The 13,475-nt window shown below is 40.3% G+C and overlaps 1 protein-coding gene across 2 annotated transcripts in view; it reads right to left on the reverse strand.

Moving 5' to 3' along the window:
* Window positions 1–13,475, reverse strand: part of ERC2 (ELKS/RAB6-interacting/CAST family member 2) — a 2,244,592-nt gene that overhangs the window by 803,040 nt on the left and 1,428,077 nt on the right. The gene's annotated exons all lie outside the window — the stretch shown is intronic.

The raw sequence follows: 13,475 nt of genomic DNA on the forward strand, positions 1-13,475 counted from the left end.
GTTGAATCACGAAAAACTATTCAGGTGCAAATTAATTCTGTTCCACAAATTGCAGTTTATAACAAGCTACCATAATATGTGATCCACTCTGCACTTTGAGGGGAACTCTTGTTACACATGATCAATTTATCAGCATGAAAGTACATAATATACTCTAGTGGCCACACAAATCAACAGCAAAACGAAAACTTTATGGCAATCTCATAACTGAAAGGTGAGTCAGGGTTTAATGGACTAATCTGCAGGATCTTATGATTTTTATATTCTCTTTTGCATTCAATCAGGCTCAGGAATTCAATCAAGGCACGATGAATCAGCCAATAGAGTTGCTGTAAATCATCAGTGCACCAGCTTTGCAAGGCTCAAGGTTCCCCCATTCTATTTAGAGGCAGGTACAACACCACATCTACACTGGTGGTGCCTCAGCTGGTTCCATCAGCATAGATACCTCATCTGGTGGCATGTCCACCAAGAGACCAACTGGTCACAGTGATGGTCCTTTTTCACTATTGCAGTTGTGAAGATCATCACTCATTTTCCGTGCCCATGCCCACTAGGTGATGCATGGAGAGTGAAAGCAGAGAAAATGCACACTGACCCCACATGCAGGGAGAAAACTCTCTGTGCATCAGGGTCACCTGCTTTTTACTCATGGAATTCCCACTGTAGGACTTGTTTTCAAAATGATAACGTTTAAACTTTAAACATGGCTCGTTTTCAGAAAAACTTCCATGCTATGCAAGTTGTCATAAAGCAGGTTAAATCTCTAAACAGGATGAACGCTGCTCCATCTGGTGGCAGAAGCCCAGGACTCCCCCTCCCTGGCATAACAGCAGTGCATGTACCATGGTCTAATGAGGCCCTATGTCTCTCTAGATAAGAATAATGTCAATAACATGATGGGAAAATATGAACATATAGCACTACAGGAAGGGTAAAGGTGCACATACTTTCGAGGCAAGCTCTCTGGGAAATAGCAATGCTAGGGAGGAGAAAAGGTAATGTGTATTGTATTAACCCCTTGGGTGCCCGGTACATAATGGTTACGTCCTCGGCATCAGCGCTACTGTGCCAAGGATGTAACCATTACTTCCTGCACCTGGCCCATGGGGGGAGTGCTAGCTCCCCCATGGGCCTCCCATCCCCCTCCCTGGGCAGGAATGCAGAGGAAGCACTTCCCCTGCCTCCCGAACCCCCCCAAAACCCCACCAGTGACGTCTGATGATGCCAGCATGACCGTGAAGAAACAGTTCAGTTTCTCCTTGGTAAGGAGGAAGCGGTAGGTCAGAGAGGCATCTGAGGAAAGGAAAGGCTTTACCTTTCCTCTGATGTCTCTTTGAGCATTCCTGCAACACGATCGCTTAGCGATTGTGCTGCAGGAATGCCCACTAGACACCAGGGAGTTTTTTTTTTTTTTTAAGTGACATGAGGGGAGTGGCCTCTTGGGCAAGGGTTGCTCCCCAAGGGGCATTTTGTTTTGGGTCATCCATGGGGGCAGAAACCTCTAGACACAAGAGATGATTTACTTTTTTTTTTACTGGAGAGGAGCTGCCCTCGGGACAAATTTCTTTTAGGCCATTTCTGCCCCCCTTGAGGGCAAATCAACCTATTTGTATTGGGCCAATCTGACCCCAAGGGGGGCAGAAACCACTAGACACCAGTTTTTTAAAATATAATTTCAAAAGGGGAGCAACCCCTTAGGCAAGGTTCGCTCCTAGGTGGGGGCATTTATATTAGGTCATTTCTGCCCCCTTTGGGGTCAGATCGGCCTATTTCTATTAGGCCAATCCGTCCCCAAGGGGGGCAGAAACCACTTGACAAAAGGGGACAACCCCTTAGGCAAGGTTCGCTCCTGGGGGGGCATTTATATAAAGTCATTTAAGCCCCCCTTGGGGGCACATCAGCCTATTTCTGTTAGGCCCATCTGCCCCAGGGGGGTCATAAACCACTTAGGCACCAGGGATTGTTGGGTGGGTGTCTTGTTTGGGGGGGTGGCCCCTTGGGCAAGGGTCGCTCCCCATGGGGGCACATTACTGTTGCCCATTTCTTCCCCCCTTGGGGGCATATCGGCCTCTTTTTATTAGGCCCGTCTGCCCCGAGGGAGGGCAGAAAGCCCACTAGACACCAGGGAAGAATTTATTTTAAAAAAAGAGGGTGGGTGTATGGCCATACCACCACCCCAAATAAATGGGGACAAAGTTGTTCTGCACACTGGTGGGCAGATAGGGCTTATCCCAATGGTAGGCAAGAAGACAATTGATTATTTTGGGTTTTGATTTTACATTTGGGCTAAGGGAACATTGCTAACTCTCAATATCGCCCCACTTGAAATGGTAAGCAGCTGCACTTTTTGGACTTTGGGACGCCGCCACCTATAAAAATCTACAAGATCTACACACTTCTGAAAACTGAACATCTGGGTGAGTCCAGGGTGGTGTGCTTCACATGCACTCCACACCATTTTCTTACTCACAATGCTCTGCAAACCTCCAACTTTCCTTGAAATCATGCATTTTCCCTACATTTTTGTGATGGAACCTTCTGGAATCTGCAGAATCCACAAAATTCCTACCACCCAGCATAGTCGCATCTATACCGAGAAAAATTCTGCCACACTTGTCAGCCTAAAATTTTTTTTTTTCAAACTGCCCTTTTGGACCCGCTTTGGTTCCCTCTCAATTTTGACCTGATTTTGGCCCTTCCCTTTCACAGGCACTTGGTCCACCTACACAAGTGAAGTATCATTTTCATCGGGAGACTGAGGGGAACGTTGCGTGGCAGGAAATCTGTGCCAGTGCAGTGATCCCACAAAGAAATGTGAGGAAAATTTGATTTTTGTGCTAAATTTGAGGTTTGCTGAGAATTCTTGGTAAGAAAACACAGGGGGATCCATGCAAGTCACACCTCCCTGGACTCCTTCAGGTGTCTAATTTAAAAAAATGTCTGGACTTGGTAGGTTACCATAGATGGCTGCTGAGCCCAGGTCCAAAAACGCAGGTGACCCCCATTGCAAAGACAGGCAGTTTTGTATTAGATAATTTTGATGTGTCCATGTTGTGTTTTGAGACATTTCCTGCTGCGGGCACGAGGCCTATCCACACAAGTGAGGTACCATTATTATTGGGAGACTTGGGGGAATGCTGGGTGGAAGGAAATCTGTGGCTGCTCTCTGATTCCAGAACTTTCTATCACCGAAATTTGAGGAAAAAGTGTTTTTTTTTTGCCAAATGTTGAGATTTGCTAAGGATTCTGGGTAACAGATCCTGATGAGAGTGCCACAAGTACCCCATCCTGGGTTCCCCTAGGTGTCTAGTTTTAAAAAATGCACAGGTTTGGTAGGTTTTCCTAGGTGCCAGCTGACCTAGAGGCCAAAATCCACAGCTAGGCACTTTCCAAAAAGCACGTTAGTTTTCAAAGTAAAAATTTGATGTGTCCATGTTGCATTTTGGGGCATTTCCTGTCGCAGGCACTAGGCCTGCCAACACAAGTGAGGTACTATTTTTATCGGGAGACTTGGGGGAATGATGAGTGGAAAGAAATTTGTGGCTCCTCTCAGATTCCAGAACTTTCCATCACCGATATGTGTGGAAAAAGGTTGTTTTTTTTGCCAAATTTTGAGGTGTGCAAAGGATCCTGGGTGTCAGAACATGGTGAGAGCACCACAAGTTACCCCATCCTGGATTGCCCTAGGTGCCTGCTGAGCTAGAGGCCAAAATCCACTGCTAGGCACTTTGCAAAAAACAGTTCAGTTTTCTTTGGGAAATTGTGATATCTCCACGTTTTGTTTCCTGTCGAGGGCACTATGCCTACCCACACAAGTGAGGTACCATTTTTATCGAGAGCCTTGGGGGAACACAGAATAGAAGAACAAGTGTTATTGCCCCTTGTCTTTCTCTACATTTTTTCCTTCCAAATGTTAGACAGTGTGTAAAAAAAGAAGTCTATTTGAGAAATGCCCTGCAATTCACATGATAGTATGGGGACGCCGGAATTCAGAGATGTGCAAATAACCACTGCTTCTTAACACCTTATCTTGTGCCCATTTTGGAAATACAAAGGTTTCCTTGATACCTATTTTGAACTGTTTATATTTCATCAAATGAATTACTGTATACTCGGTACACAATAAAACCCATTGCAAGGTGCAGCTCATTTATTGGCTCTGGGTACCTAGGGCTCTTATTGAACCTACAAGCCCTATATATCCCCATAACCAAAAGAGTCCATCAGACATAACAGTAAATTGCTTTAAAAAATCAGCCATGGCTGGAAAAAGTTATAGAAGAAAACATGGACAGAAATGTCCCCTCAATTTCAATATTGTTTTATTTTAGCTGTTACTTTCTGTAGGAAAACCTTGAATGAGTTACACAAATGACCCCTTGCTAAATTTAGAACTTTGTCTACATTTCAGAAATGTTTAGCTGTCCGGGATCCAGCATTGGTTTCACACCCATTTCTGTCATTAACTGGAAGGAGACTGAAAGCACAAAAAATTGTCAAAATGGGGTATGTCCCAGTAAAATGCCAAAATTGTGTTGAAAAATGTGGTTTTCTGATTCAAGTCTATCTGTTCCTGAAAGCTGGGAAGATGGTAATTTTAGAACCACAAACACTTTGTTGATGCCGTTTTCAGGGAAAAGACACATGCTTTCTTCTGCAGCACCTTTTTCCCTTGTTTGTGAAAGAAAATGAAGTTTTAGCTGAATTTGGCTAATTTCTTGGTCTCCTCCAAGGTGACCCACAAACTTTGGGTACCTTTAGAATCCCTAGGATGTTGGAAAAAAAAGGACGCAGATTTGGCATAGATATTTTATGTGGAGAAAAAGTTATGAGGACCTAGACTTGAGCTACCTCAAATAGCCAAAAAAAGGTTCGGCACCAGAGGGGTAAAAGGCCTGGCAGCGAAGTGGCTAAAGACTTTTGTGTATTATACCTTCCAAGTAAGATAGATACAACTATCATGTGTGTCCCACTTTCTAGCCATTGGTAAAGGTTAAGTCTCATACCTTAAAGTTAGGTCTCAAGTCTATAGGTCTATTGGTGAGAAGGAGATTAAACAAGTGCTTGGTTTAAGAAAAGAGAGGCCATTCACTAAATTGAAAGGGGAGGGTGAGACAGAGAGAGAAAGATTGAGCTATATAATAATACTGATATTCTCAGTCACAAATCCTGCACTTTCTAAGCATTAAACTGACTGATGCTTTAAGGGTGACTTTGATGACTTCAGAGGACACAGTAGTTGATTGGCACTGGAGTGGTGCTAAGAGGAATGGTTACACCAGTCCTAGTCCAGGCCCTGCTGACACTGGATTAGTTAGTAATGAGGACCTGAGGGGTGTACGTTTTCCTCGCCTTGAGCTGGTTAGGCTACAACTGCTTCTGCTTCACTTGGACTTTGGTTAGAGAAGGAGTCATGCTGCACACTCTGATCTTACATCTAAGCCCGAGCATCTCTAACAATGTTGGTGCAGCACAGACCCCTGAGCCTCTCTTCTTCTGTGGCCTGACTCTATGTGCAGCAAGACTCTGCTGCGAGATTCTGCCTCTTTCGCATGATCAATCATGATTGGGAATTTAAGTGCGGTCCAGCTACTTTAGCAGTGGTGCTAGGAAGCCAGAGTTGTCAGTCCAGCAATTACACACGTGGCCTCGGTTGAAGTGTTCCTTAATGTGCACACAATATCCTCTGGTAGAGTGGCTACACCTTTAGACACTTACGCTGTGAGGGTCCAAACAATAATAGCAAACCAGAATGCTTTGTCATATAAAAGAGGGTCTCTGACACTGAAACAGGCTAGAACCATACTGTCATTTTAAATAAAGGGCCCTAATACTAGCTCCAGGCATTGCCACTTAGCACAATTTATTGATGTGCAAAATTACTCCATCATGTGGTGATAATGTGCATCTGTAAAAGGATTTAAGATTACAAAATCAGCTTTTGGAAATATGTTGCACTCCTCAATGAAGAACTTTGCAAGTGTAAGAACCATTCAATCCAGCCTACATGTCCTGACGACATGGGCTAGGTGACAATCTTCTTGCCCACTGCTCCACTTACTATAGATTCCCATATTAGTAAAGCCCTTTTATCTGAAACTCTCCACAGCAGGTAGTATACACAAGTCATACGTTTTTTTACACTAAAAGTCCCTTAGCAAGCCCCAAGACATTGCCGGCCTAGAGTGCATCTACTCCAATGAAAATTAGGTGTGGTAAATTAGAGATTAAGCTTGTCTTCTCTGAAAATGTGTAAGTAGTGTTGTATTACCTGGAAAGTTAGCATTTCTCGTAATTATAACTGGAAATATGCTCTAGGTCATAATTACTGTTGAGAGCTATTCATAATGCATACTCCAACCATAAGGGGAAAAGTATTTCAAAAGGACTCTTTATCATTTTAAAAGAAAATAATAACCTGTCTGATTTTTGCGGACATTTTGCAAATTTCCTCTTACAGGGTTTATTTTTTAGAACTAAGTAACAAATTACTCATAACTAGTGCTTTGATCCATTATGCAAGTAATTGGATGGAAAAAGAACACATACATTCGTCCTTAGTTACAATAAATGCCATTCTTTTCAACTTTTCATAATTACGTGATACTATTGCACCGTTTTGCAGGGCACTAATCCTGTCCCCGAGGGGATAAACTGCAAGGTCAGAGGTTGAGTGGGTTTCCTGACAAGAGCTCAATTGGTAGTGAGATGATTTCATAAGCACAAAAACATCATTTTGGAAAGTAAAATGAAGCGAATAATATGGTTGGTTTGACAATGAAAAAAATAATCTTGATGATGAAGAAAACTAGGATACATATTTTTAAAAATGTTTTAAATGTGAAATAGGAGACGCTAGAAAATAGATTAAAAGTTTATAGTTTTATATGCTGCATCTGGTAGGATAATACAGTTCCTAATTGACAGACTGCAATGCAAAGGCAATCTGGGGTTTTGAATGTCTAATATAGCTCATGGTTTAGATTTCAAAATTATAAATAGGTGTCAGGGAAATATACCATATTGAAAATAATAGTTTTGCATTTCAATACATTACTGTGGAAGGCAAAATAGTTTTTGTATTAAATAGGAGTGCAAAGGTATAACGCTGTTAGGCAAGTCTAAGAATACTCACGTTCTGAAATGTTTTCATAAATATAAGGAAAATAATATTGAAAGATGGTAGAAGACATACATTTACAGAGACAACTTTAGATCCACTGCCAATTTAAAGTAGAGTATGGGTGACTTTGAAATCGTTTACATTGTATTTCCTTCTCATAATACTATTGTATTTCTTTTGTTCTCTTGGATTCTTCTTGGAGAGTCATACCGCAATTAAGTCAGTATTTTAACAGAAAACTTCAACAAATTAAACAGGTATCAAAAGTATTCTTTCAGTGACAAGTTATCCGTCCTCTGGACCAAAGTTAATTTTTTATCGGTGAGAGAATGTGGTTTTCTTGGTCGGAGCTGAAGACTTTGAAACAGGGGGGGCAGGTTCGAGGCTCGGCATTGACTGAACAGCCTGAGACCCTGGGCAAATCACTTAGGGCCAAGTTGAGAGTTTTGTAGAGAGGGATCTACTGCAAAGTACCCTCTTGGACAAACTCAAGGTCTACGTGAATCAGTCAGAGTCAAACAAACCTTCAGTATGTCGACGGTTTCAGCTACTCCATCCCTGCCACTGACATACAGTTCCAAAGGACCAACAGAATAAGGGCCTCATTACGACATTGGCAGTCATACCAGCCGACCACCAATGTTGCTGGGAGGATGACACCATCATACCAGTGGCTTCCCTCTGGCCTATTACAATGTTCCCAATGGGTCAGTCCAGCAGGAACAGAGCTATGGTATAGGACTCGGCTCTCTTAAGGGAGCTAAATCCCATACCATAGCACAGAGGGGGCTGACCAGCACCCTTCGGAATGCACACTGTCTGCAAAGCAGACTGTGCATTCTGATGGTGGGCAGGTGGGCCCCCAGCACACCATATCCCCAGACTTTCCATGGCAGTCAGACTGTCATGGAAAGGCTGGCAGTAAGGAGAGTTGTAATCAGCCCAGGCTGAGTACAACTCAGACCGCCGTCATACCATCGGGAACCATGTTCCCAGTGGGGATGGCAGTCCCCTGGCTGTCCCACCGCCAGGGTCGTAATGTGGCAGTTGGACTGCCAATTTGCAGCAGTCCGACGGTCACTGCGAGTATGGGTGTCCTTAGCCCACCACACTCGTAATAAGTTATTAAATACCAGTAGAGGTATCGCCATTTGCCTGCTTGCCCTTCCTAGAGAGGGCAAACAAATTACATGTTTTCACTGTCTGTCACCGCCAGGTAAAACCTGGTGGAAAGGGGTAGTGAGAACTGCTAAATGACCTCCATGCCATGGGATAAAACTCATTGTGTTCTTTTTTATTTTCAAAAACAGAATCCTGCCTTGTAATTCTTTTTTTGAAAATAAAAATAAAAATATTGAAAGTTTGCATGTACGACTCTGTCATGTTGACAGAGACATCTGTCAAACCTTTAATGCATTGACAGGTACCACTGTTATGATAGCTCCTACCAATGTTAGAGATGTCTACTGGGCAGGCAAACACCTCTAAGTTTGAGTTACAGGTACTCTGTCAGGGTGGTGGAGTAATTTGCTCTGTCATCCGTTAGTCATCCCTAATGGAGTGATCCTGTCCACCAAGGTCAAAATTAGGCCCTGAATCACTTTGTGCCTCCAAAAGTAATATGACCAATACCTTCAGGTTGAGTTCACGTGAAATAAAATAAACACAAAAAATATTTATAATGTTCTGTAGCAATGAGCTGCATTTAGGGTTCTTTCAACACCATCTAGAGCTTGCATGATGCTAATAATAAAACTAAACAAATGAAACCCAGGAAGTACATAGAAAGCAGAACTAATTAATATATAAAAGTGCAAGTGGAAAGAGAAGTTCCTCAAAATCTTAGCAATATATTGGACACGGAAGTGCAGTTTACAGATGCTTTCAGTACACAAACTATTTCACTGCCACCACTCAAAATAAAGAAAAGTAGTTTTATTTCACAAGGAGACAAAAAAGGTTATGACAAAAGACTACAGAAACCTTATGTTCATAGGTAAGGGTGGTCACATGGAATCAGATAGACAAATAGAATCTAGCAGAATTTAAAAAGTGTGGATGAACTGACAACAAAGGGCCTCATGTGCAAAAATACAATTCACAAAAGCCCAGGTTTTTGGAGAGGCAAAACACCTTTTCAAAATGTATCACAGATCTTCATGAGTTGGAAAAATATTTCAGACTCACCAAAGCCCTTTTGCAATCCATTATGAATCACAAGTAGAAGGTAGCGTGGAAGAGGCAACCTCCTGGTGGGGATTTTCAATGCGATGCCTTAACGGCCTTCTACTGCAATTGCAACAGCAAACCATTTGTCTGTTTTTAACCGCAAGTTGGTATGGTAGCTGACTTGCAAAGGATTGATTACATTTTCGGAACCATTATGTGGCCCAGGGCTGAGAAGGTGGTGGTCCTACACATGTCCCAAATGAGACGCATTTTTTGAAACCTATACGCTAAGTGGTCTTGGCTCCTTTTTTTCACGTTTGGAAATGGAAATGCTGGGATGGATGCTCTGTTATCTATTGCAGGGATACAACCCTGCATTCACAGTCATTCACTAGGGGCTCAAATTCAACATGCCAATTATAATCTTTATAAGGCATGTTATTTTGTATAACCTGAGAACAATTTCTGATGCAGCGTATTGCATATAAGTAGCATTGCACTTTGCATTTCTATTTTCAAACCAGGGGTTTACAGAATTGTAGTAAGGGATTTAGGGAAGGACATGCTAATGTAAGCACAGTTACACAAAATAGTAAAACCATTGCTATTCATAATACACTTCAAAAGTTTCGACAGCCCTTAAAGTGTCACAACTGGTTCCAAAGTATTCCAGCCAAGCTTTGGATTAAGACAAGCACCACACAATGCCAACCACTAGCAAGGCAACATACCCCTATGTAAAATAATAGAGGCAGGAAATAAAATGACACTTCTTGGAATAGTGTTAAATAAATAAAATTATTTTGACATTGAAATGACATCTGTTTCACTGATAAAATATAAGTGGGTATTAATTATTTAAAAAAAATAAAAACTACACTTAATTTAAGAAATAAATACAACATTTAAGCTTTTCTTAAATACTTTTAAATTATCCAAATTAATTAAGCATACCTTTTAGGACACTATACTAAATATTAAAAATAAAAATAGAAAATGTTAGTGAGGATGGGTATTTACTCAAATGATTACTTAAAATATTATTAATACATAGATTTGATTTGTTTAAATTAATGTATTGCATACTAATCATTTACATTTACATTTTATTGTTCTGCAATATTTTATTTCATTACTTCTAGATTAATAATAATTTGAATGATAATTTACATTGATATCATGCAATAAAATATCTTTGTTGTTTTCTTTAAAGAATAACACATTTTAATAATTTCTCTTTAATTTCCTATTTTGAGATCACCACCTCAGTAAAAAAACTATGAGTAGTAACTTCATGCTCATAAATTCTGTAGCTAAATGTAATTTTGCACTCAGAAATGGTGAACAGTAAAACATAATGTGGTTACAACTATGTGAAGGAGTAAACATGTGAGTGAATCTAGATATGTGTAAATATTTTAAGTTAAATAAAGTAAATATAATTTGATAACCACACCATTGGAATAGTGTAAAATTAATTAAGTTCTACATTGAAATAATAAGCATATAAAAGTAAGTATATTATTGATTATTTTTTTCTATTGTAATACACAATTTAAAACACTATTACATTAAAGTTTGTAACTTCTTTTTAAAAACATTAAACCATTTATATTAATTACATACATAACGTTTAATCATGTTTACTTCAAAAAACAAAAATAAAAATGGTAGTGAGGGTGTACACTGTATAACAAGATATTGCCAAAAATATTTATACATTAAATTCATATATTTACATTATTTTATTTACTGCACATTTCCCCTGAAAAGGTAATGTTCTGTAACGTTATATTAGTTCAAGTCTACTAATAATTTTATAATTTTTTTAAATTTATATTTAACAGCAAAATAAACATTATTGCATTTCCATGTACTGTCCCAATCGACAATCTCCACTTTTGTGGAGGAAATCTCTACCAAACGGTGAAAAGGTACTAGTAGCAACTTTACAGTAATAAATTCATGCTTAAAAGTCTCAAACGCCCAAGTGAATCGAGTAGAGACATGTAAGTCTACACCATGGCGAATAGTATTAAAGTAAAAGTTACATTTAAGTGCAGAAGTAGAGCTGCACCTGAGTAGATCTACACATGTAAATTTACATGTATGAATTAGTTCCTAGATTCCTAGTGTAAAACCTAGGATTCAAACTGTAGATTTGTCTATCACTTTATTTTTCTTTACTTTTAAAATCCAGGTTTCAGTTTCTCATCTCAAAGTATGTCTAAAAAGACCTATTTAAGCATACAACAGTTTGCATGGATATGGAAACCAAGAACCTCACCTCCCGCAGCTCATCCAGATATGGATGTAATTGAAATGTTATAGCAGATTTGACATTTCAGGTTATAGCTTTAATGTTAACTAAGATGTTCTTTAGTAGACATACTATAAGGTTTATTATCACATGTGCAAGATGCTATCACGGATACACCAGTTTCTAAAGTATAACATGAATAAGCAAAGAATAAGACTAAAACACCTGTACATAATCTAAGGTGTCTAAAATGTGAAGTTACACAACAACAACGTACCAATGTGTCATGTGTCACTATAATGTAAAATGAATGTACTATTGAGAGAGTAATAAAGTAGGTATCTTGAGCTTGCAATCTAATTTCCTTAAGGAAATTAGGCAGACGGAAATTGCTGCAATCAGAAAATGACTCAGGCCCTTAATAAGAGTTTGGCGGCGGCAAAGGCCGCCAGCCAAAAATCTTTGGGTCGAAAAACCGCCACTCTTGTTTTCCACCCACTGGCCCCATTATGAGTTTCCTGCTGGCCCAGCAGGAAACTCACCACAACAATGAAGCCGGCTCGTAATTGAGCCGGCAGCAATGTTGCAATGCGTCGGGTGCAAAAGCACCCCTCAGGCCTTTCACTGCCCGTAATTCGGGCAGTGAAAACCATGACTAGGCTGTCGATGGGTGCCCCTGCACTGCCATGCAAAAGCATGGGCAGTGCAGGGTTCCCCTGGCACCCAATCTCTGCCAGTCTTTTCAGAGAGGAGTCATAATCCCCAGGGCCTGGTGAATTAAGACCGCCAGGCTGTCGACTGGCAGCAACCTGGCAGTGCCAGTGGGCGGACCATAGCTGCTTCGCCAGGGTCATAATGTGGAGGCGGGACTGCTGCTTTGGTGGCGAAAGACTCATAATGAGCACCTCAATTAGTAGAAAACCTAAATATGTCTGAATTTCTCTAAAGTCAATATAGATTAGAAACAGACACCATAAGGCTGGACATAGGGCTTGGTGGAATCCAGCTTGAACAAATGAGGCATGAAGGGCAAGGGGAACTTGCTGGGCAATCAGATCATAGGATAAGATAAGAAATTAGAAATTGAATTATAGTAGGAATATGCCTTGGCCTGATGGCTGACAAGAGGGCCTCATTAACAGTGAAATATTACCAGCAACAATGATTATCATAGTTGCAAAATCAAGGAGAAAACATTATTGACTAATATCCCTCATCCAATTAAGTTTTGAACTAGGAGTACATGTTCTGTAATGTGATCCATTCCATGAACCTTTAAATATTTCCTCCACAGTGTGAACATCTGGGAGAAGTGGGGGTTCATGAAGCATACTGCATAGGTCATTCATACAAGATTGGCTGTGCTCCTGTGTGGGAACAGTATGTGAGGCAGAGTAACCTTATATTGAATGGCCCTTTTATTGGAGATTGGAAAAAATTGATTATGTGACAGCGTTATCAAAGTAGTCCCAATAACAGTAGAAATATGCAAGTGCTTTAGTATGTGCAGATAACAAGTGTTCTCCATTACATTAATCAAAATCTAAAAAACTAACAGCTGTCAGTGAAGTTGTGGATATACCTCTTTTTCTGAAACATCTGCAGGGCACCTCTAGTAATGCTTACTGGTACCTTATGAACATTTTTCTACATAGAATATCTATATACATCACCAGCAGTGGTCAGTGGTACTGTAACTCTAAGGGCCTGATTAAGAGTAGGCCCTGTTGTATATGATAATCATTGAATCTGATAAAAATCTGACAACAAAGTGTTTTGGAACTTATTTTTATGTTCTAAATTATCGCATATTCTAAATGTTTATGGAATAACATGAGGATTTTGGTGCTGACCCCTTTCCCTTATTTAATCTGGTGGATTTAACCTGATAAAATTTAACGAAGCATGCAGACTTTATCG

The sequence above is a fragment of the Pleurodeles waltl genome, chromosome 9 (assembly GCF_031143425.1).
Source record: "Pleurodeles waltl isolate 20211129_DDA chromosome 9, aPleWal1.hap1.20221129, whole genome shotgun sequence".
NCBI classification, from domain to species: domain Eukaryota; kingdom Metazoa; phylum Chordata; class Amphibia; order Caudata; family Salamandridae; genus Pleurodeles; species Pleurodeles waltl.